Source organism: Callorhinus ursinus, unplaced genomic scaffold, assembly GCF_003265705.2.
Source record: "Callorhinus ursinus isolate GAN/ISIS: 27379988/994484 unplaced genomic scaffold, GSC_fseal_2.0 scaffold50, whole genome shotgun sequence".
NCBI lineage: Eukaryota > Metazoa > Chordata > Mammalia > Carnivora > Otariidae > Callorhinus > Callorhinus ursinus.
The window spans coordinates 2,475,418-2,498,600 of NW_027397112.1; the positions used below are offsets into that span (position 1 = coordinate 2,475,418).

Below are 23,183 nucleotides of genomic sequence, written 5' to 3' on the forward strand. Positions count from 1 at the left end.
GGTGGTGGTGGTGGTGGTGGAGGTGGTGGAGGTGGTGGTGGTGGTGGAGGTGGTGGAGGTGGTGGTGGTGGTGGAGGTGGTGGTGGTGGTGGAGGTGGAGGTGGTGGTGGAGGTGGTGGTGGTGGAGGTGGTGGTGGTGGTGGTGGTGGTGGAGGTGGTGGTGGTGGTGGTGGTGGTGGAGGTGGAGGTGGAGGTTGTGATGAAGATGATGAAGGCAATAATAAGAGACCTGGGGAACCTTCTTGTCAATCTCTTGTACATTTTTTTATATAACTCTTTCCTCCAGGAATCCGAGCCATTTTCTTTCCTGTTTTCCTTCCCCTAATGTCCATTTTGAATTATTTTATCCCAATCTAGTGTTTTTCCCCCTATCTCTCACACTGTGTGATCTGTTACTTCCTGTGGTTATTAAGGAATTGAGTCGGATGGGATGAAATGGGGATGTGACCCCTATCTCAGTAATTGCCTATGAAGACAGCTCAGTACAGGCCCCCACTTTTAGTGATGATGAGGGTGTCACTGATACTGGATTCCAAGAGCTTATTTTTACCTATAGTCAATCTACAGTATTCGTTTTTGATACCTTTTTCACCTCAGGATTTTAAACTTCTAATGTTGGATGTAACCAAGTCTAGAGAGCAACCCACATGAGTGTGATGTTTCTGCATCTAAAGCTGTGTGTTAAAACATGAATTTTGATATCAGGCATGTATTGATATACACCTTTTTTTTTTATCCCTTGGAATAAAGAATGCTGTCTATGAATTAAAATATTAGTATTTAGGGGTGCCTGGGTGGCTCAGTCAGTTAAGAGCATGACTTCAGTGCAGGTCATAATCTCAGTGTCTCTTGAGCCCCACATCGTGCTCTGTCTCTCTCAAATAAATAAACAAAATCTTTAAAAGATATGTTAATATTTAGAAAATTACAAAGAGAACCTATGCAAAAATGAATCGGGCACGGTAAATAAAATAAGTGAATTAGCAAGTAAGCAATACAATTGTGTTGACCTAGAGGATATAGTGCATTATTAACTGTCTCCTGATATCAGCTCAGGTCAGGGTATTTCTCACCACGGTGTGTTGCATGTAATGCGTTAGGCCCAGGAAGGGTGATGCATCTCCTTCAGACAGATGGCTCTTCTTTGTTCTTACTCTCCGGAGGCTCTTCATAGCTCCTGGCATGTTGGCTTCCCACCCTGGAGTGGCTGGCAAAGGAGCTAATTGTTTCTCTCCATTCTCTCTGCTGAGGTTGGCTTTGGTTCTGTTCTTGGAGCGTTTTTTTATACGGGTCCATTACCTCCATGATGTCAGATGGGCTGACATTGGTGTCTTCTGCCTGGGATGCCATTCCCCAGCTCATCTATTTGGAAAATGCCTACTTATTCTTCAGAGGCTGCTTCAGCTTCATCTGTTCCTTGTGGCTTCCTTGCTTCTTTTCTTTTGCATTTTTCCCAGGTAGAATTGCTTTCTCATTTGTGTTGCCCTAACACTAAATGTATCACATTGCACTATAAATGCTTGTTTTGTCTTTCTCTGCTATGAGACTGTACTTAGGGGAGACTCTGGCTTATTCATTCCTTTTTTGTATCTGCAGCGCACAGCAGAATGTAAGGTACGTGTGAGGTTTAGGGTAAGTGTTTCTTGTCCTGCACTGAGGTTCTATGTCTCTGATTGTGCTCCTCCATCCAAAGTTATTAAATATTATAATATTTGTAATTTACATACAATGCAGTAGATAATGATCCGGGAGCCACAATGTTGCATTATCTGTCATTGTTTTTTAACTACTTGGTTATCAATTTTATTATCTGTAAACTCAGAGGAATTGATCAAATTCATTTGCTTTCCATTCATTCAGAAGTTTATTCATTAATTCATTCAAGATAAATTGATCAAGTATCTGTTTACCCTAGACATTGGACTAGGTAACTTCCTAAGCATAAAATGCCACTTTTTTTTTTAGTTTAAAATACTGCATATTGGGGCGCCTGGGTGGCTCAGTCGTTGAGCGTCTGCCTTCAGCTCGGGTCATGATCCCAGCATCCTGGGATCGAGCCCGACATCAGGCTCCCTCCTCCGCGGGAAGCCTGCTTCTCCCTCTCCCACTCCCGCTGCTTGTGTTCCCTCTCTCGCTGTGTCTCTGTCAAATAAATAAATAAAATCTTAAAAAAAAAATACTGCATATTTCAGTTAGAATACAAAAAAGTTTGGATCTGTGTAGACACTAGAGTTAAATTGACAACACTGCTTTTATAAGCTGTGCTACTAAGAATACAATTAGACACAGTTTTGAATATAATTCATACCAAGATAATCACATTTTCTTTCTGAATCTCATTAATGCTTCCAGCCATACTATTTGTATCAACTCATCTTAAAATATCAGTTCCCCCAGTGATCACAGAGTAGGGTTTCTGGGTTACATCATAGTGTTTGTTTTGCCTTCTTAACTCAGCCAGAATATCGACCTAATGTATATTTTATAAATTTAAGCAGGTGTGGAAAGTCTTTGGGCTGAAGAAAATCTATGCATTTATTCAACAGATATTTACTGAGTGCCTAATATGTGCATAGAGTTATTTACTGAGTGTCTAATATGTGCCTGGTGTTAAAATATATGCCCAGGATATGAAGGTCAAGAAAAGGGGCCTCTGTCTTTGAGAGGTTTATAGACCCGGGGGGAGAAGCATAGATGTAAACACATTATGATGGAAGAATATTCAGGTTTTAGCCGAGAGGAGGAAATGTGCTCAGGTTTGGCTGAGGGCAGGGTGGGGACAACAGACTTGCCAGAAAAAAGTCTTCATAGACTTTCTTGGGTTCTAGTCTTGGTTCTTCATATCAATAGATGGTACTTGAGGTGAGTGTCAAGACATATGTATGCCCCCAGGCTGACAGTGCTGGGAGGAGGGAGAAGATTCGAAGAACAGGAAGTAGGTAGGATGAGCAGTAGTAACAGATGAATGTGAAATAATGTATTATATTTAGGCAAGTAGGTAATATGTCATCATGATTAGAGAGAAAGAGACAAGCTGGATTGCAGGGATGCCTAAAGCTGTAGAGTAAACATGGGTAGGACTTTGTAGTCTCTTGGCTAAGATGGAAGAATACCAACTTTATCCTGTACGTAGAGGGAAATCCAAGAGGGACTTACGCAGTAGAGGAAGGGGGTCATTTTTTAAAAAACTACTAGAAGTGTAAATGTGATTAAAAAATTTGCTGAATTTTAAAACACGAATTTGGAAGCTTAGACATACTCGCTTTCTTCTATAAGCATTTTTGCTAAATTATTATTTTTTTTAATGAATGGGAATTATTTATAATGCTCAAATGAGGTCACACTATGGAGATGAAATTGGGAATGGGAACTTTCATTCTATCAAAGTCTCCTTTACATACCTAGGATTAGGCCTTTATTAAATTATTGAATTCTACTTTTTACCTCTGGAGAAATAGAGATCCAGTATTCAAAGGTCACCTTTTAATGGAGGTTAAAATAAAGGCTTGGATTTTGCTCCTCAGACTTCAGTTTATGGATCTGAGGAGGAAAAAGAAAACGGAGAAACAAACTGCGTAGATTTAGACATTTTTAGTGAGGAAAATAAATATTGTTAGCTATATTCGCTACAAGTGAAAATATATCAGTTGCTGATTTTTTAAATGCCAAAACCACGGCATTTGATCTAGTACAAATTAGTTTTTTTGCCTAGCAATTATTCAAGGGTTATTGATAAATCAGTAATAAATAGAAAACACCAAAACTAAGGCCTTCTGAACTAACAATGTCTACTCTGTTGGCCATTTATTGAGAGATTGTATATAAAAAAATACTTGGAAAAATTCTAATCTTTCTTCAGGAGAAAAAACAAAAATAAAATGTCATCATTTTGCCTTTCATTGGAACAATGTAGTGACTCCCTAATCGGTTTGTGACCTCAAATCTTTCCCTATTCTAATCTACCCATGCTGTGTTAGTTACAGAGCTCATCAATATGAAATCATACAAAGCTCATTTTTAATCTTGGTTCTGCAAGTTTCACTCTGTGATTCTCTGTTTTGCTAACTGCAAGACTGAAATAACAATACCTATTTCAAAAGAATGAGAGGTACTGTAAGGATTAAATGGAAATTCTTAGGTATGGGGACTTGTGCTTTGTAGGTCTACACATATTTATTGAGTAAAACAATGGCACACTTTGGGTAATGCCTAACTTTTCAACTAAGTTTATTTTTTATAGTTCTAAGCTAATTGCACTCAATTAGATAGATCCAGGTATAAAAACGATTTCATTTCTAATATCTGGATTGTGAAAATCCTCCAATTGTTGTATATGGAACACTATGAATGGAAATATTTTCAGGACATCCTGAAGCTCTAATGCTTAATATTTACACATGATTGCTTGTGGACAATTTGACTGTTTCCAAAGAGGAAGGCCAAGACCTATTCAGAAGTAGAAGAAAGCACTCCAAAGAAGGGATCACCTCAGTGGCTGTGAAGGTAAACTGACCTTGTTTTTAATGGATTGCAATGAATTTCTGCCTTTTACAAAACAGTATGCAATTGTTATTAAGAAGCCAAATGGGTAAAGAAAAAGGGATTGTATACCATTGGGAACTGGGGAAATCAATGAAAACAAAATCTTGAAAGTTGATAACTGGTAGTTCTAGTATTTTACTGCTGGGCCCAACTAGATTCAGTAATGAACCTGGTGAATCTTGAGCTAGTGAAAAGACAAGAGTACCTGAGCAGCCACCCACCAGTATGTCAGAGAGCAGCAGGGACTGGGGTCTTTGGATTTCCCAGTGCCTTCTTCTAAGTTTTTTTTATTATTAACAGAGAGAAGAAGCAGAAACACATCACTTTAAAGTAGTGTTTCTCAAACTTATTGCCTAGACCCCTTTACACTCTTAAAAACCAATGAGACCAAAGAGCTTTTTGTTTATTTGGGTAATATCTATTAATATTTACCATTATTAGAAATTAAAAATGAGAAATCTCAAAAAATTGTTAGTGTATTTGTAATAGCAATGAGAAATAGTTACATGTCAGATGAAGCAACATATTTTAATGAAAAAGAACTATATCTTCCTCCCCCAAATAAAAAGATCACATTGTTTTACATTTTTGGAAATCTCTTTAATGTCTTGCTTAAAAGAAGACAGCTGAATTCTCATATATGCTTCTGAATCATTCTGTTTCAAAAATTTTTTTTAAAGATTTTATTTATTTACTTATTTATTTGAGTGGTAGAGAGCACGAATGGGGGCAGGAGCAGAGGGAGAGGGGCAAGCAGACTCCATGCTGAGGGCAGAGCCCAATGTGGGGCTCCATCTCATGACCCTGAGGTCATGACCTGAGCAGAAACCAAGAGTCGGACGCTCAACTAACTTAGCCACCTAGGTGCTTCCATTCTGTTTCTATGTTTTGTTTTGGTTGAATTACAGGAAGAAAATCTGGCCACATAAATATGTGTATCTGGAAAGAGAAGAATAATTTAATAACCTTGTCAGATAATTATGGATATTTTTTCTTTGATACTATACCAAAACTCTAGAAAAGGTACTGTCTTAAAGTTTAGTTGCAATGTAAATTATGAGATACTATCAGTGAATGTTTTTGTGCTCTAATAGATATCTACAAACAACATTGAGTGGATCTTCTAGCCCTACAGGAGTTTTTGATATTGTGCATTGGTTATATAGGGAATATTAATTCTCTAAGTTATTGGCTAACTAATTTATGTGGATCCTCTAAACATTGACACACTTCATTATATTGAACAATCACATCTGTTACTGCCATCACAAATCACATCAGAAAAGTTTTGAAATATTGGGACACTGTCATGCTCATGGTGATGGAAACAATTTTTCCAAAATGCTAATTTTTGCTGGAAAGCTTACATTTTATCATTAATGACAAACACTACCTGCTGTTTTTCTGGAAATGACAGGTTTATTTCATTGATTGATTATAAGAAAAATTTTCAGAAACTTAACATGAGATCTACACTCTTAACAGATTTTTTAAAAGTATAATATGATATTGATATCTATAGGCACAGTGTTGTACAGCAGATCTCTAGAACTTATTCATCTTGCATAACTGAAATTTTGTAATGTTGATTAGCAACTCCCTATTTCCCCCTTCCTAGCCCCTGGAAACCACCATTCTCTTCTTTGCTTCTTTGATTTTGGCTATTTTAGATAGTGGAATCACACAATATTTGTCCTTCTGTGACTACTTTATTACACTTAGTATAATGTGCTTAAGGTTCATCCATGTTGTCACATATTGCAGCATTTCCCCCTTTTTTTTTTAATGTTGAGTAATATTCTATCGTATGTATATATACCACATTGTCTTTATTCAGTCATCCAACAAACAATTAGGTTATTTTCACATCTTGGCTATTGTGAATAGCACTGCAATGAACATGGGATTGCTAATACCTCTTTGAGATCCCAATTTTAATTCTTTTGTATAAATATCCAGAAATAGGATGCTGGATCATATATCGGCTCTATCTTTAATTTTTTGAGAAACTTCTATATTGTTTTTCTTAGTGGTTGCACCATTTTGCATTCCCAACAAAAGTATACCAGAATTCCAGTTTCTCCATATCCTCACCAACATTTGCTATCTTTTGGTTTTTGTTTGTTTATTATTTTGATAATAGCCATCCTACAGATGTGGGATAGAATTAGTCCATTTTCTTACACCATACATGAAAATCAATACAAAGTGGATTGAGGACTTAAAACTGTAAAACTCCTAGAGGGAAACCTATGGGAAGAATTTCATGACATTGGTGTTATTTCATAGATATGACAACCAAAAGGACAGGCAACAAAAGCAAAATAGACAAGTGGGACTACATCAGACTAAAAAGCTTCTACAGGGGCGCCTGGGTGGCTCAGTCATAGGCGTCTGCCTTCAGCTCAGGTCATGATCCCAGGGTCCTGGGATCGAGCCCCGCATCGGGCTGCTTGCTCCGTGGGAAGCCTGCTTCTCCCTCTGCCACTCCCCCTGCTTGTGTTCCCTCTCTCACTGTGTCTCTCTCTCTCAAATAAATAAATAAAATATTTTTTTTAAAAAAGCTTCTACATAGAAAAGGAAATAATCAATGGAGTGAAAAGGCAACCTACAGAATGGAAAAAACCACATATCTAATAAGTGGTTAGTTTCCAAAATATGTAAGGAGCTCTTACAACTCAATAGCAAAAAAACCAAAACACAAACAAAGAAAAACCACAAACCAAAAAACAAACCAAACCCCCCTCCCAAAAAACAGCAAAAAGAACAACAATAAAATTAATAACCCAATTTAAAAAATGAGCTAGGGAAGGGCACCTGGGTGGCTCTGTCAGTTGGGCGTCTGACTTGGTTTCAGCTCAGGTCATGAGCTCAGGGTCTTGGGCTGGAGCCTTGCATCGGGTTCCACGCTCAGCGGGGAGTCTGCTTGGGATACTTTCTCTCTCTCTCTCCCTCTGCCCCTTCCCCCCCCAGCTCTTTCTCTCTCCCTCAAATAAATAAATGAATCTTTAAAAAAAATGAGCTAGGGACTTTAATAGACATCTCTCAAAAAAGATACGCACATGGCCAACAGGTATATGAAAAAATGCACAATATCATGAATCATCAGGGAAATACAAATCAAAACCATGATATATTGTTTCATTCATTTCTGAAAAATTATCCACCAGATACCCAAATCTGAACAATTATATTTTTAGACTTTCAAGTAAAGTAGTGTTTATAAAAAATAATGACTAGTTCAGCTTATAACTCAGAATTATACAAGGGTATTTTTTTTTCTCTGTAGACAGTAGACGTGCTTTAGGCCTACCTCCCATTTCATCACACAAATGACTAAAAATACATGTATGAAAAATTCTAGATTTAATAAAATGAATAACTTTATTACTTCATCATGATTTCTTAAGTGAAACTGGCTCTTTTATATATATATATATATATATGAAACTGGCTCTTTTATGTATATGTGTGTGTGTGTGTATTTTATGAATATATATATATTCATATATATATTTTATGAATCCAAGGCAATGAAAAATGCAATAACAAATATGGTTTGATGGCATTGTCTTGATTAATAGTAAGGTGCCAGCCTTGCTTTAGCACTATCAAAACAAATGTCAGCATAGGGGAAAAGGCTAATCATGTCTTTATATTATCATAAAGAACAGTTTTGCTTTCTCAGACAACTTGAAATGGTCTTAGGGACTCCTAGGACATTGTGCATCTCAGTTTGAGAGCTGCTGTTCTAATTCGCAAAGCCATTTCACAAAATTGTATTATTTCTTCTTTACATCTGGTCGTTTTATAGGCGAGGTTGGAATACTGGCAGAGTTAAGGGATATTTTCAGCACATAGTACATTTTAGGAACTTAAAAATTTTTGTAACAGGAATGGGTAAACTAGAAATACCTCCAATGCAGGTCTCCTGACATCTGATTCTGTGTTCCTTTTACTGAAGATTTAACCTTTAGATTAGAGTAGTTATATGGAATAGAGAGCACCCAATGGAAGGTAGAGGTGAACGAGGAATACCTAAATCTCTAATCTTCACACTATACCAGAACTCTAAATCAATCTGTATGTCATTGATTGGTAATAGTTACCTTAATTATACTACAAAACTTCCTGGGGTGATTTTAATTCATTGGCTTCAATCTATGTAGACCATGCTCTCTGAGATACCAATTTCTTTACTACTCCAGTCTAGCCTCCCACTTAACTCCCTGTGCGAACACAGGCAACTGTCCTGAGAGAAGAGTTCTTTAAGTGAAGAAGTGTAACTCCTCAAAGAAAGCAGGGGACAAGCATAAGACAGCAGGCCAAGGGGCAGGCTCAAATAAAACTGGCTTAGGAGAAATACTCTAAGTATCACAGAGATGTTTTCCCTCTTCCCAGGAGGTAGCTGTTCACATGAACACAAAACAATGCTTGCCAATGGTTGCCTTCAGAGGGAAGTCCAAGGACTACAAAATAAATTAACTTCCACTGCTAGTTCAGACAAATCAGAACCATAGAAAAATTCAGACTGGTAGGGTGAATTAGCATATACTTGTTCTATGAACACATGGAAAACTTAAGTTTCCAGGGAGGTGCTTTTGGCACCTTTATGAAAGCCACATTAACTCAGGGAAAAGCTGATAGTGACTAACAATTCCTACAAAAGGCTATTTTTAGAAGCAAACCTGCTGAAATCATAATGGTCAGTCAAGAGAAGGACTGGCCCAATGACCTAATTACCACTCAGTGGGGAAACTAAAACCAGCCCTGGAAAATTACATCAATATTATGGCCTTTAATGGGCACCATTTTTAAAAATACCCATGGCTATCCTAAAAATTTTCCCTTTCTTTATGAGTAACCACATACTGAGAGCCAGTTTTATTTTGAAAAAAAAAAAAAAAATCTTCAAATTTCATGACAATCCCACCAAAAGCTCTGGTCCTAAAAGGTTAACTAGGTAGTTAATCAAATGAGCAATTGTGCTCCTCTTTCTGGTACATCACCTGGGCTCAGATGCCTATGAACATCTCATTAATTAATTTAGTGCCAAGTAGGTGAATACCTTCATATTTGAAGATCAGAGCATTCTTAGAAATGCATTTCTGTACACAACTGCATCTAAATGCATTAGTAATTGCCTCTGCTCTTGATAGATGCCTTTATTCTGTTTTTATTTTTTTGATAGATGCCTTTAAATTTCTTTTCTTTGCTGCAACAGACATGCTACTGAAAGAGTGAGAAATTACCAAATGGACTTGCCTCAGTTTTTGTGTGCATCTGTGGCCATAGTTCCGGAGCCTCAGAGGGAAAGTCATCTAATTAAAGGAGATGTAAATCTGGAAAGCACATGAATTGGCAATGGAAAGTAATTAATCCATTTATTCATCCAATCAACAGTTACATAGTAAAGGCCTACTGCCTTGTACATATTGCAAAGGATACACAATGAATAAAACAAGAGAAGGCTTCGGCTCTCCAAGAGTTCAGGGACCAGAGTCTTCCAAAAAAATTCTTGTTAACTAGATTTGACTAATTCAGTATATTCCAGGTATGAAGTATTTGGTTAAAACATACAGATAACAAAGAAAATGTTTTAAGAAAGTTTTAATTTCCAGAATAATAGCCTAATAAGTTCAATCGTTGTAGCCAACAGCTGAACTGTTGGTGTAAATAAATCATTCAACTGAAATTTTAACTTGGAATCTTCAAACAAGTTTTCCTGGCTTCTCTTCATCTTGTGCCCAGAGCCCCTCACTGAGGTACAGCTTTCATCAAGACCTGAGCCTTTCTTCATGTTGAGAAAGTACAGTGTTTTTGCCTCCCTCTCTCCCATGGCTGATTAGAACACATTGGAGCTTCTCAGACACCCTTACACTCCCTTCCACCTGTTTGTTTTAGACTGGGCCCTACAGCTGTCCCCGCGTGCTTCCCCTTTCGGCTCTGCACCGTCATTCTGATATGCTTCCCCTTCACTGACTGTCTCACTCCCCCACCAGCCCCAGAAGCCCTTTTGTTCGAAGATACATTTGTCTGGGCCTAAAGGCAACGTGCGCAGTTTCAGAGCATATAGTTTGAAGTGTAAAGATTCTTTCAGAGTTTTTATCAAAGTCCTTATTGTTGTGGTCTGTTTGCACAAGCCATCATGGCCTTCTAATTCCTCAGCTATCTGCCTGCAGGTGCAACAAACTTTTCTATGGGCCTTTTTGAATTCTAGAGGCCTAGCTAAAGGTTCCGTTTAAAGTCCTATCTTTTTATTCGTGGCACTTCTGGAAAGTTAGCAATAAAGCAGGCAATTTCTATGAATTAAGTACCTCCAGGTCCAGTGTTTTCATCTTTAATGTCTGAATTTCAAAAGTGCTTTAATTTTACCCCAGCTGTTGTGTTCCCTTTCGTCTCATAAATATGTCAAACTTGCCAGGTTTTGCCTAGCTATCCTTTGTGATGAAACTGAAAAGCGGTTACTTGTTAAATACTATTTTTCCCTCCTGATGTAGGTTACACAAATCCTCATGATGGTGCATCAGAGTTTATTGGGTCTTGGGCCCCAACCGCACACTTTTATATAGAAAATTGAAAACTTTCTGTTGTTCATCAAAGCCAAACATGGATAACGTTCATGTTGCCTTTTGGTGAGATTCACCAGGGACTGACGCAGTCCTAAAGCTATCTCTACATTGATCAAGACTAGAATTGTATGATCTGAAACACTTTCCTACTCATATAATATTTGTTCCTTTTTACTCCAGATAAGAGTTTAGTGCAATAAAAAAAAGATGAGATCACCCCTCTTCACACCTGCTATCACTAGATTTCAGCCTCAGCTCTCTGAAAGACACTATTTTTAATTCCTTTTAAAGATCAAAACACATGCGCCAGAAACAATTCTGAATGGCCAATGAGACTGAATTCTTACTCCCTAGATAACACACTCTTGTAGAGGTCAGCAGTAAACATGCAATCAAATAATTATTAAGGTAATTTCAGATGATGATCATTTTTAGGAGAAAAATGAAACCAGGTAATGGAGTTGAGAGTGAGCAGTAGGAAATATGGATATGGGGAGGTGAAAGCTTCAGCTCGAAGGACAAGATGAGAAAGCTTCTCTGAGGGGCTGACATTGGAGCTGAGCGAGCATCGATGATAAATGGGTGCCAGATGTGAAAAATTGGAGGGAGGAGCCTTCCAGGGAGAAAGATGGCAAAATGCAAAGTGGTGAAGCTAGAAAAAAAGTGGCAAGAAAAACAAAGTGGCTGAACAGCAGTGAAAGAAGTGGAAAGCTTTTGGGGGAAGAGGTGGGAGAGGGCATGTAAGTTTTCTAGACCATGGTAAAGACGTGGGATGTTTTGGCCATTACAGTGAGCAACTATTGATCCTTGAGACACACGTGAAATCCCGTGAAATTTCTCTCTATGCAGTCCTCAGTGTTTGGCTTATAAATTACCTTCCCTTGGTAACTGAATATCAGAAGTAGCTCCAGTTCCACAATATATCTGCTGGTTATGAGTCATGCTGTTTCTCCCTAGTTTTCAGTGTCTAGCTTGGGTTCCTGGCAGCTACTGGGCAAGTCTGGTAATGCCGGCCTACAACCCATATGTTCCATTTTTAATTTTATATAAAGCAACATCAAATAACTGAAATTTTTAGCAAACTTAGAAATTAGTTTCTAATATAACAGGTCTTAGGAACTTGCCTTTTTGTTTCTCATTTTCAGAGCACACAAAATAGTTTAGTGAAGATTTCTTATTTAAGAAAATTGAGGATAAACTTTTGTGATATCCAGTTGCTGCAAAGCTGGTGGTATGTTCTCCCTGAGGAAAAGTCTGAGAAAGAGAGTTCCTTATATCTTTTGGCATTGAAGAGATTATAGTCTATCTGCGAATATCAGTGGTACATTGCTTTAGTGAAAAGCTACTTTCTTGACTGTAATGGACATTATGCTTCCTGCCTAGGACTCTTCAAATGGGAAATCATGAGATTCCTACCTAAGTTCACCTGCTGACCATAATTATCAAACATTTATTGAGCACTGGATTCTATGTAGAATACTGCAGGGCATTGGACAAGGAAGATGATCACATTCATCTGCAATAGTGTGTAATTCCTAAAATGTAGTTGAAATGTCAAGAACACAAGGAGGGCATGAGTTACTTTTCCTTTAGCCTTCAATTCACTTAACTCTTGATGAGCAGGTACAAATTATCAAAGCATCTTCTTTTTCTTCTACAATGCTCTGCTAAACTCCATATCCCTAAAAGTCATCTCTCAGAATCTATGAATAACTAAGATAGGATTTTTGTTTATCTGTTTAGTTCCGTTTGGGTCTCATCTGAATTCTGCCTCTTAAAATTTGTTTGGCTAAAAAGGCAATAGCCCCGGGGGTACCATGACATCTACTGTCAAAACCAGCTTCTTGAATTTGCAGCTCACATTTCTTGCTAAATATGAAGAGACCTTCAATCCAACCTTATAAAATGTGTTGAGCCTACTTTAAGGAGGTTGTCCCGCTATGTATCTGTCCTCATCCAGTATTTTCTCTCTCAAATTTGATACCAATATCCCAAAGGGAAAAAAAAGTCAATGCCATCTATGCTTACCTCTATAACCTTGAAAGGACAGTTCCCATAAACTTTCTTAGATGCAATTATAACCGCTAAATTTAAGAAAAACAACAAAAATCACTTCTAGTTCATATTATGTTAAACCAATGGCTCTCAACTGCAAGTGAGTTTGCTCCCTAGGGGGTATTTTGCAACTAGAGACATTTTTGATTGTCACAGCTCAGGGTAGGGGGGGCACTACTTGTATCTAGTGGGTAGAGACTAGAGTGGCTGTTAAACTTTTACAATGTACATGACAGTCGTCTACAACAAAGCATTACCCGGGCAGAATGTTATTACTGCCCAGGTTGAGAATCATTCTTAGGAAACTCTCAACCAATTTGCCTTTTATTTATCAATAGTCACAAGGCTTCAGTGTAGAATATATACTTGTCATTTGCTGAAATAGTGAAATTTTGCTAAATGATTTGTTAGGTATTTGTTAGGATTTTAAATATAATATTTTTTGATACTTAAGTCAATCCATGGTATCGCTGGTTGCATTTCCAGTGATATAATTTTGTTATGCAATAAAAATCATGGTGTTTATTCCAAGACTGCTAAAAGTCCTTTGCCAAGTTAATGAAGAAGGCTAGTCTGAATATGTTTGGAAGGTTTAAAGATGTGTTCTAATTAGAACTAAGTTGTGTGTAAACACACACTCATACTCACACATATATATCCAAGTGCCATGTTTCCATCAATAATTTTGCATTAAATACCTTGTAAGGTATTTACAACCTATATGTTTGTTGGAGGAACCAGATCAATTATTGAAATCTATAGGGTGAATCACAAACCTACATAATACTTAAGTTCAAATATTTTCCTAGTACTATTTTCCATTTGCAATCAAATAAACAAACAAAAAAGCTTTTATAGGGATGCCTGGGTGGCTCAGTTGGTTAAACGTCTGCCTTTGGCTCAGGTCATGATCCCAGAGTCCTGGGATCGAGCCCCGCACCGGCTCCCTGCTCCGCAGAAAGCCTGCTTCTCCCTCTCCCACTCCCTCTGCTTGTGTTCCCTCTCTCGCTGTGTCTCTCTCTGTCAAATAAATAAATAAAATCTTAAAAATAAGCTTTTATAAATTCGGTTTATCCCAAGCTCATTTGTAATTGTCATCATGAGAGAAAGAGGAAGAGAAGAGTCATCAACTTGAAACATATTTTCCCAGGCTTTGCTAATTGGATTATTTTCCACTGCTTGTTTTTAGTAAATAAATCAATTTTGAACATAAACTATCCAGAAGGATTTAAATATCAAAATGTTTATGATATGAATGAGTTTGGGGGTTGGCTTTTGAGAAGGGTTGGTTTACTTTAAATGGTAGAGTTTCACTTTACAAGTCTTCCAACCAAAGAGACCAAAAGAATTCTGACAGGGGTGCAAACTTCTTGAGAAATCACCAGAATTCCACAGATGATATTGATGATTTCTACCTTAGGAGAGTATGACCTGCATCCTATAAACAAACTCTATAGCCAGGCCAATGGTTAGGCCACAAGAAATAGAGCATAATGATACAGATATGGTGGCATTCAAGACTTGGTATTTATAAGCCATTTCCCCTGAGGCAGCTTCCAACCCCCTATGTGGATTTATTTTCCCAGTGATTATCTCTTCTTCCCTCAATGCATTCTTTGTGCTTGCTGGACTGGTTTGAAGTGTGAAGGTGAATGCACTGGGTGTGTATGTGGGAAGAAGTCCACACCACTACCTAGAGGCTGTTAATCATTCTCATTGTTATTTTAACATTGAGAATATATTTTATCTCTGGGACCAGAACCTACACACAGGAATCAGGTAACCACCTTTTCAAGATTGGACTATACAACATTATTATTTTATGTAATCAGACTTGTTCATGTCTTACAAGGATACAAGATCAGCTCTCTGAATTCTCCTGTGCAATTTCTATAGGTGACATAGATTTGTATAACAAGTCTTTAAATATTGGTTACTTGATTAAATTCACCCCTTGTTATAAGATGCACATTGATTGCCAGCAGAAAAGTGGTTTGATCTTTTGGCCTCAATAACACCGAAGGGAATAACAAGTGATCGTGGCATTAATGTTGTGATAGGGTTTTTTTCTCTATTATTTCTCTATCTTTCATCCAAAGACACACACACACACATATATATATACACATGTGTGTGTGTGTTTGGTGAGATATCTGAAATCAGTCTTATTTGATACCAAATTTATTTCAACATAAACAACGGTAAATTATGTCACTGTTTTACCAACTATCCATGAGGTGGAGAGCTGGACCTGATTGCCGACTCTCAGTGCTTGGTCATATATGCTTTGTACATATGATATGTATGATATGCATATTCCTTTCAGGTCAAATTTACTTTTACTTTCAATCTGTTTCTGGGAGTAGAGATACCTTCTTATCTCTTAGGTCCAAATACCTTAACTACTACTTTATTTGATCCCATTCAGTACTGACCGCTTCCTTAAACTTCACATACCATCAAGCCTCTAGTAGGAAAAAAATTAACACTGAATATTTGTATCCCAGTCCAAGGGGAGGTTAGGAGACAACTGAATGAATGGGTGAGCAGGAGAGCTTGCTTACTGATAAATGGTGGCTTCTTGGCTAAATTATTTCACTAGAATTATTAGATGTTTTACTTTAGAAAAATAAAATTATATTACTAAAGAAACCATTGAAAATGTATAGATATGGATAAAATCCGGAAAAATTAGAATCTTTCATACCATAAAAAATGTAAACAGAAAATATCTAATATGATATCACAAACCCAGAAAACAGGTCTTTATCCCATTTCTCAACGCCATTGGCTAGGTTCATTCAGGGACAAGACAATTACCCTGATATACCAAGCCTGCTGGCAAGCATCTGCAAGCAATGCATTAGTACTGGACAAAGTTAAACTGTTTCTAAACAAAAAACTGAAAATTTACAGTGGAGTGCTAAAACAGTGTTTTTAGATTTTCCTGAAAGCTTGTACTACTCCTGGTAAGGAAAACTTGGTATGTATGACAAAAAGGAAAATCCTGGAGAAAATTCAGCCTGTGTCACTGTGTGTGTGTGTGTGAGTGAGTGTGTGTGTGTGTGTGTGTGTGTTTGGGGTGCTTTCAATACCTCCTTCTAAGACACATGTATCTTGAATTTAACCACAGTTGAGTTTATTAACAAAATCATTTAGTGGAGCCCTTGCATGTTTCTTTTCTCCTTACTGTTGTTCTCTGATACATGAAGATAAAGGGTGTTCGACAAAATGTACCAAATGCTACTGAATTGGACCCAGAGTCTTTCGATAGGGATTAGAGTTTGTGGAGGTGTCATTATAACTGCGGGTAGGGCCTTCAAGGGGGCATCCTATTGTCTATGGAAAGAGTAATTGATGAACCATCTAGTGCTGTTGGGATACATGATTTATAAAGGGAAGCCTGACATTCTAATGGTATCACTAAGCAGTGGCAGGAGACAAAAGAATGAGTGAGCTGCTCTTTATTGGGAGAACATGGTGTCATAGGCCTTTCAGAAGAGTGATCAGACCTCAGGAAATGTTCTGCCTCCTGCGTGGGACCTGGATACGGTCTGGAAGTTTGACCTTCTATGCTGCCCTTTCAAATACTAGCTAGAAAATTGTAGCAAGCTATTTGTTGTCTACCTTAGAATGTGTACCTTAGAATTTTGAGAAAAAAATGGGCAGATAGAAAGATTGAAAGCAGTGATGGGCTCATGCATAAAAGAAATGGCCAACCAAACTCGGTTGTTTGGTAGCTTACAAACATACATGATGACAAATGTGAGCACTAGACTCATGTTAGCTCTATTTTCCAAGTCCTTTATAGGACAGAAGCCACAAGACCACATTTTACCATCTACTTAGCGTTAGTTTGGCAAAGCAACCTCAGACATAGAATTTAAGAATGTGTTCTCCTGGACCATAGCATTACAATTGTTTTGCTAGCAAAAGGATAAAATAAATGTCTATTCAAGGTAATTACTGTCCAACTTACGATTTTTTGTTGTTGTTGTTTAGCTTGTAATAAACCCATAAACCCAGCTCAGTTTATTGTAGTGGGATATAAAATAGTCCCTATATAATATTATAAATCCTGCAAAGAATTAAACATCTGCCCTTTTTCTTCCCCTGGCAATGTGCACTTTAACTCAAAACGTCTGTAGTCAGTGACCAAGAGTAAATACATTGGGAAAATGAAAGTCCTCCAGTTCAACCTTAGTTTTACTTTGGGACTTATGTAATATTTATGTGTATTTCCAGGTGACACTGAAAAGTATAAGGACCTTAGGAGATGAAATAACATATTCCCTGGGCTAGGAACCTGTTATTGGAAGAACTGGAGCAGTGGGGCTAACTGCTGGAGATGATGGGAGTGTGGCACCAATCCATGAGAGCAACTTCTTGCTGAATTCCTCCTGGTGCTCACTTTAATCAGAGCAGGCTGTCATGGCCTTGGACGGTGAACAGCTCATTCCAGTGTGCCTGGGACTTCCCCAGTTTTAATACTGAAAGTCCTGTGACTCAACAACTCCCCCAACCCTGGGCAAACCAGGATATTGTTCACTCCAGCCCTGCGGAAAACAGCCAGCTTCTCAGGAAGCAAAATGCTTTACAAGAACCCCTGCCTGGGGCGCCTGGGTGGCTCAGTTGGTTAAGCGTCTGCCTTCGGCTCAGGTCATGATCTCAGGGTCCTGGGATCGGGCCCGGCTCTCTGCACAACAGGGAGCCTGCTTCTCCCTCTGCCTGCTTGTGTGCTCTCTCTCTATCAAATAAATAAATAAAATCTTAAAAAAAAAAAAAAAGAGGAACCCCTGCCTCTCTTCATCAGAGTCTCTGTGAAGCCAAGATAAGCAGAATGCACTCCTCACTTTCAGGATACCAGAATTTCTCTGGTACCTGGACTTAGTTATTTTGGTCTTTGCCTCTCAAATATTCTTTCCTTGGTCCTAAAGACAATCTCCTCATCTCAGGTCAGGTTAACGTTTTGACGTACATTTTTGAAGTATCCTCCGTAAGTCACTTACTGTGTTAAGCTTAAGTGGGGCAAGGTTCTGTGTTATCTACTCATCCTACTGACAAAGGGCACTTTTGTACTCAGTAGATGACATGGATATTCTCACACCTTTCAGAGCCTCTCTTTGCTTTGATAGAGCAATATCCATGGGAGGGGGAGAAAACTGACAAAGATCATCTGCAGGATAATAACTTTTATTTCAGGTGTAGCACATAGTTTTTATTATGTAAGTGTATTACATTTGCTTGGAACAAAATCTACCATCAGGAACTGGGACAACCCCCAACCCTAAGCATCTTACCTAGAAGGGAAGACTTGGGGAGGTTACCAGAGGCCAAGTGCAACGTGCCGTTCCTAAGTCAGCCTACTGTTGAGGTATCCATGTAATCTGGGGTTACCGCATGATCCACTGTGTACCAATTATGCCATTCATATGCTTCATTTACTATACACACATCAGAACTGGAGTTTATCTCAAGGGCAAAACCCAAATCAGGCCACCAAAGCCACAAATCACGTAAGCCTGCAGTAAACACCCACAGAGAACAGTGCCGCATGCACTATGTGTCTAGGGATGTGTACGTGTACATTGAAAGCTAAAACGAGGGTACAGAGTGAAGATAAGGGAAGACCCCAGACTGTCATCATCCAGGGCACAACATTTGACAGATACAATTAGAAACCAGAAATGCAGCTCACCCATTCACCCACGAATTTTTTGGCAAAACTTGAAAGATACTGGTATTATGTCCTCACAATGTCAGCTTTGAGTTTTGAGCCTTTTTGATGAACTGTTTTACTCTGTCCTTCTGTCAGAGCACCAGTGCCTTCAACTGGCCTGCCTTACTCATTTCCTGATAAGTCATCAGGTTCTTTATTTGTGTTAAGTTTCAAATGCCTGAAGACACATAAAGTTATATTCCTCACACATACCAAAACTTGCAAAGAAAAGGAAAGAGTTTGGTAAAGTGGGGTTCCAAACAATCAGTTAGATGAGGCAGGATTTATTTGGTCGTGGAGATCTCCAGCACTTAAAATCAAATCTCTGAGTCACTGCCCAATCCGTACACTGTCACATCCTGAAGAAGATGCTCCACCTGAGGAAGCTATTGAAATGCTTCAAAGAGTGTCCCTTTTAACTTGAGTCCAATACCCTTTATTCTCTGAGTGAAGGGGATGCACATAAGGTATTGACTGCAATTATCTTTATAGGATACCAACAATGTCTCAGGGACAGTTTTGATTCTGTCAAAGGAAGGAGAAATTTGAGACAGAACATGGGGAAGATACCAATCTTAATCATAATGATTTGATCTTTCTTTGTACAAGTAAGCACTCTGGATTCAATAACAAAATTGCCTGGATAAAAAAATATTTTGCTCAAAAATTTAAAGAGTTGTACATAAACGGATTGGTACTGGTATCACTAAAATGCAATAAATTCTATACAATTTCCTAGTTCCATGTAATTCACTGACATAAAACAAATTGGTTAGGGGAAATTTGTGTGTGTGGATGTGTGTGCATGTGTGTTTTCCTAACAGCAACCACTCTTAACTGTTTCTCAGATCAATCCTAATGTGTATACTAGACCTATACAATATGTAATCAATAAGTAACACCCAAAAGATTAGAATAATGAGAATCAGGTGCCCTATGTTGTTATAGGTTTTAGAAGATTGTGCCACAAAATTTTTTGTCTGTTAGCTGGAATTTATTGAGTGCTTGCTTGTGACAGGCATTGTGCTAAATGCTTCACATAAATGGTCTTATTTTATTCTTTAAAAAAACTATATATTAGAGCTGTATCAGTATTCTTTTTAAAATAAATAATAAAACAGATTTAGAAAGGACATTTCCTCAAGTTGTTATTATATTCGTTATAGTAAGTATACATATTCAATGATTAAAGGAACATCTATATTTCTAATGAGTGTCTGAGTTTAAAAAATAAGATGCAATCTTTAATCTATATGTAAAGCAGTCATATGAAAACTGAATTCATCCCAGAAAATTAGGACACTCTGCATTAAAATTAAAATTTAAAAAGGTGTAGTAACCAAATAGGGATACAATTTTTAACATTATTTTATGAGCGAGACAAAGCACACCTCTTTTAAGTAAAATAACATTTTTAAGTTACTCTTCCAGTTGACTTAAGAGTACAAAGGTCAGCTTTTGACAACTGAAGAATGGAAGTCCATTTAACGTACATCATGTCTAATTGCAAAATTGTGCCAACAGAAAAATGGATACACATAGTAGGCACTTTATAAGTATTAGGCAGTGAGGCTAATCAGTTGATAATCGCTCTAAATTCTTTGCCACTAAATTTTAAACCACTTGAGTTCGGCCGTTGCATAGAACTTCAACTTTACCTGTGCCTCTGGCGGGTAGCTGAGAACACAAGAGGAAGAGAGTTATCGCGCCCTCTAGGGGTACCTTGTAGAAAAACCTCCCAAAGCACAACTAAACAAGTCTTACTGCTCATTCCCGACCCAGCATGAAGGGGTAAGAGAGGAGTCCACCTGCGTCTTGTGTGTGCCTCCACTGGCTCATTCTTGGAACTGCTCCTTCAGATCTTATGGTCATTCTAATTATTTTATTATTGAAAGGGCAAGTTTACAGCATGCTGTCAATTTCAATTACACAGTTATTTCTTTAGCCTTCACATTCCAAAATAACTGTTAGTGGTTAGATTTCTACCTTGGAGGGCAGGATCCATACAGTGTCCTCCTCCAGCCTGCTTCTGAAACTGTGTGGTGCCTGAAGCAGCCCCTCAAAGTAACATCACGTGTTTTCCTTATAAAACTTGCTGAGAATCAGGCTATTTTTGGAAAATAAACAAGTTCTTAGGGAAGGATAAGGGGTAGGAGAAATTCATGACTGCAGCAACATAAATCCAAAAACAGTTACCAATTGCTGAAAATAAAGCAGAGAGCCAGGTACTGAGAATAAAAGGATGCATGGGGGTTGGTTAACACTTACTGCACGGGGTACCCGGTAAGTTGTAGACTAAGCAAATTGTATGTAGTAGCTTGTTTAGCTACTCACTATACCCCTAAGAGATAGTTCTTGTTATCCTTATTTTTCAAGGAATGTGATAGCCATTTTGCAAAGATAACAATGTTCAGGGTCACACAGTCAGAAATTGGCAGAGAAAAATTAGATCTTCTATCTTCCATTTCTGATGCTGTCTCCAGTTACCATTACTTCGGTCTTCTATGAATGTACAACTTAATTTGTTATGTTTAAGGAGAATAGAATGATGTAAAAGAGAAGAGAGCTCACGGTAAAGTTGATGGCACCATCTAATTAAAGCTGTGATAAAATGAAATATAGAAGGGAGTAAGAGCTGTCTGCGTGCTGGGGGTCAGAGGAGATTTCAAGGAGAAGAGAGAATTACAATTACCATTAAAGACCTTTTAGTGGAGCCAGGGAGGGTTAGAGGAAATTGGAAGATTTCAGGGAGAAGAGGAGGTGAAACAGTATGAGCTAATGGACATGTTAGCATTTTTCATGTAATATTGCAAAGGAGTTCATCAGACTGCTGTTCTCTGTCTATGCTGTAAGGTAATTTGAAATCTGGTTGGAGGGAAAAGGTCAGATTTGCAAAAGCAGTAGCAAGAAAGACTTTTAAACTTAAGTAATACTGAAAGAAAAGCATCTCAAACAAGGCACTGCAGTTGTGAACTCTTGACTAAATAAAGTTGTGAGGATTCTGGGAAATGGAAGAAACTAGGTGTTGAAAGAGTAGCTGAAGCACAAAAATATTACTGAGTGGGTTTTAGTCAAATTTGGCCCATTCCCCAATTTTACTTAAGACTATGTTTTCTTGGGGGAGCCTGGGCGGTTCATTCAGTGGAGCATCTAACTCTTGATTTTGGCTCAGGTCATGGTCTCAGGGTCGTGAGATCGAGCCCTGCATCCGTCTCCGCGCTCAGCAGGAGTCTGCTTCTCTCCCTCTACCCCTCCTCCCACTCGTGCTCTCTCTCTCTAAAATAAAATAAATAAATCTTAAAAAGGAGTATGTTTTCTTGAATGTATAATTTCACATTTATCCTCACGATTGTTTTTCACCTCTCTGGAAAGATGAGACAAGTATAAATTAGGGAAGAACATCTTACAAGACGTTGGTGCCATAGTGTGTGTCATGATAACAAACTCAGGGAGAGGAGGCAGACTTCAGACTAGCCATGCATATTAATAGAAGGTATACATCAGGCTTGTTTAGTTATGTCATGTCCAAGCCACACACATGCATGATTTAAAGCAAACTAGGGAAGTAGTTTGAAGTTATCCACTTCCAACTGGAAAAGATTTAAAAGCTCACTTGTACATTCTTGCCAAATTTTAGCTGTCCTTCATGCATGCATGTAAAACCAATATTGTCAGTTGCTAGAGGCAAAGTGCATATGATAGGCTTGAGGAAAAAAAAAAGTCTAAATATGGAGCATAATATATAGTAATAAAATATGTCAAACAGATTCATCCCTAGAAATGGTGGAAAAACAGTCTTGGGTTAATATCTGTGTCAGTGGATAGGCAAACACCCTAACTCCAGATAAGCAAATTTCTACTTGTCCCACAGGAAGAAGAAAAATGTCCTTTCCAAGCACAGTACAGAAAAGGAAACAGAAAGACTTGGGTTGATTTTTTTTTGAAACTGTGAGGATAGTGACACAATAACTTTGACCTTGGAATTTACATGTCTAGATATCTGAAAGTTTATATAATGAAATTCCCTCTCTCCATTCTTCAAAACTTAGTTTTCTTTCATTACCGGTTTTGGAGCCTTGGATTCCTTCAGATAATGTTCTGAATTCTCCTCTTTGTATTGTCCATAACGATTGCCTAACAGAAAAATCAAGTTTCAGGCTTGATACATGTTAAAGAATTCACTTTCAACATCTTGATGTGAGCCAGAGGTCTGCCTAACAGCAACAAAGATGAATGCAGAAGGAAATTTAGACTGACAAATACCAGTCCCACCTGTGTTGGTTAATAAGCAAGAC

The 23,183-nt window shown here is 38.0% G+C and overlaps 1 long non-coding RNA gene across 2 annotated transcripts in view; it reads left to right on the plus strand.

Annotated features, from left to right (window-relative positions):
• The window catches only part of LOC112837541 (uncharacterized), a 124,341-nt gene that overhangs the window by 2,841 nt on the left and 98,317 nt on the right, over positions 1–23,183 (plus strand). Inside the window, exons 3-4 of one of the 2 annotated variants that reach the window (XR_012375400.1) lie at positions 4,364–4,503; positions 17,415–17,683. The exons of the other annotated variant lie outside the window; for it this stretch is intronic. This is a non-coding gene — a long non-coding RNA (uncharacterized lncRNA). Of the gene's footprint in view, positions 1–4,363; positions 4,504–17,414; positions 17,684–23,183 lie in introns of those variants that run through there. 2 annotated transcript variants of the gene reach the window in all.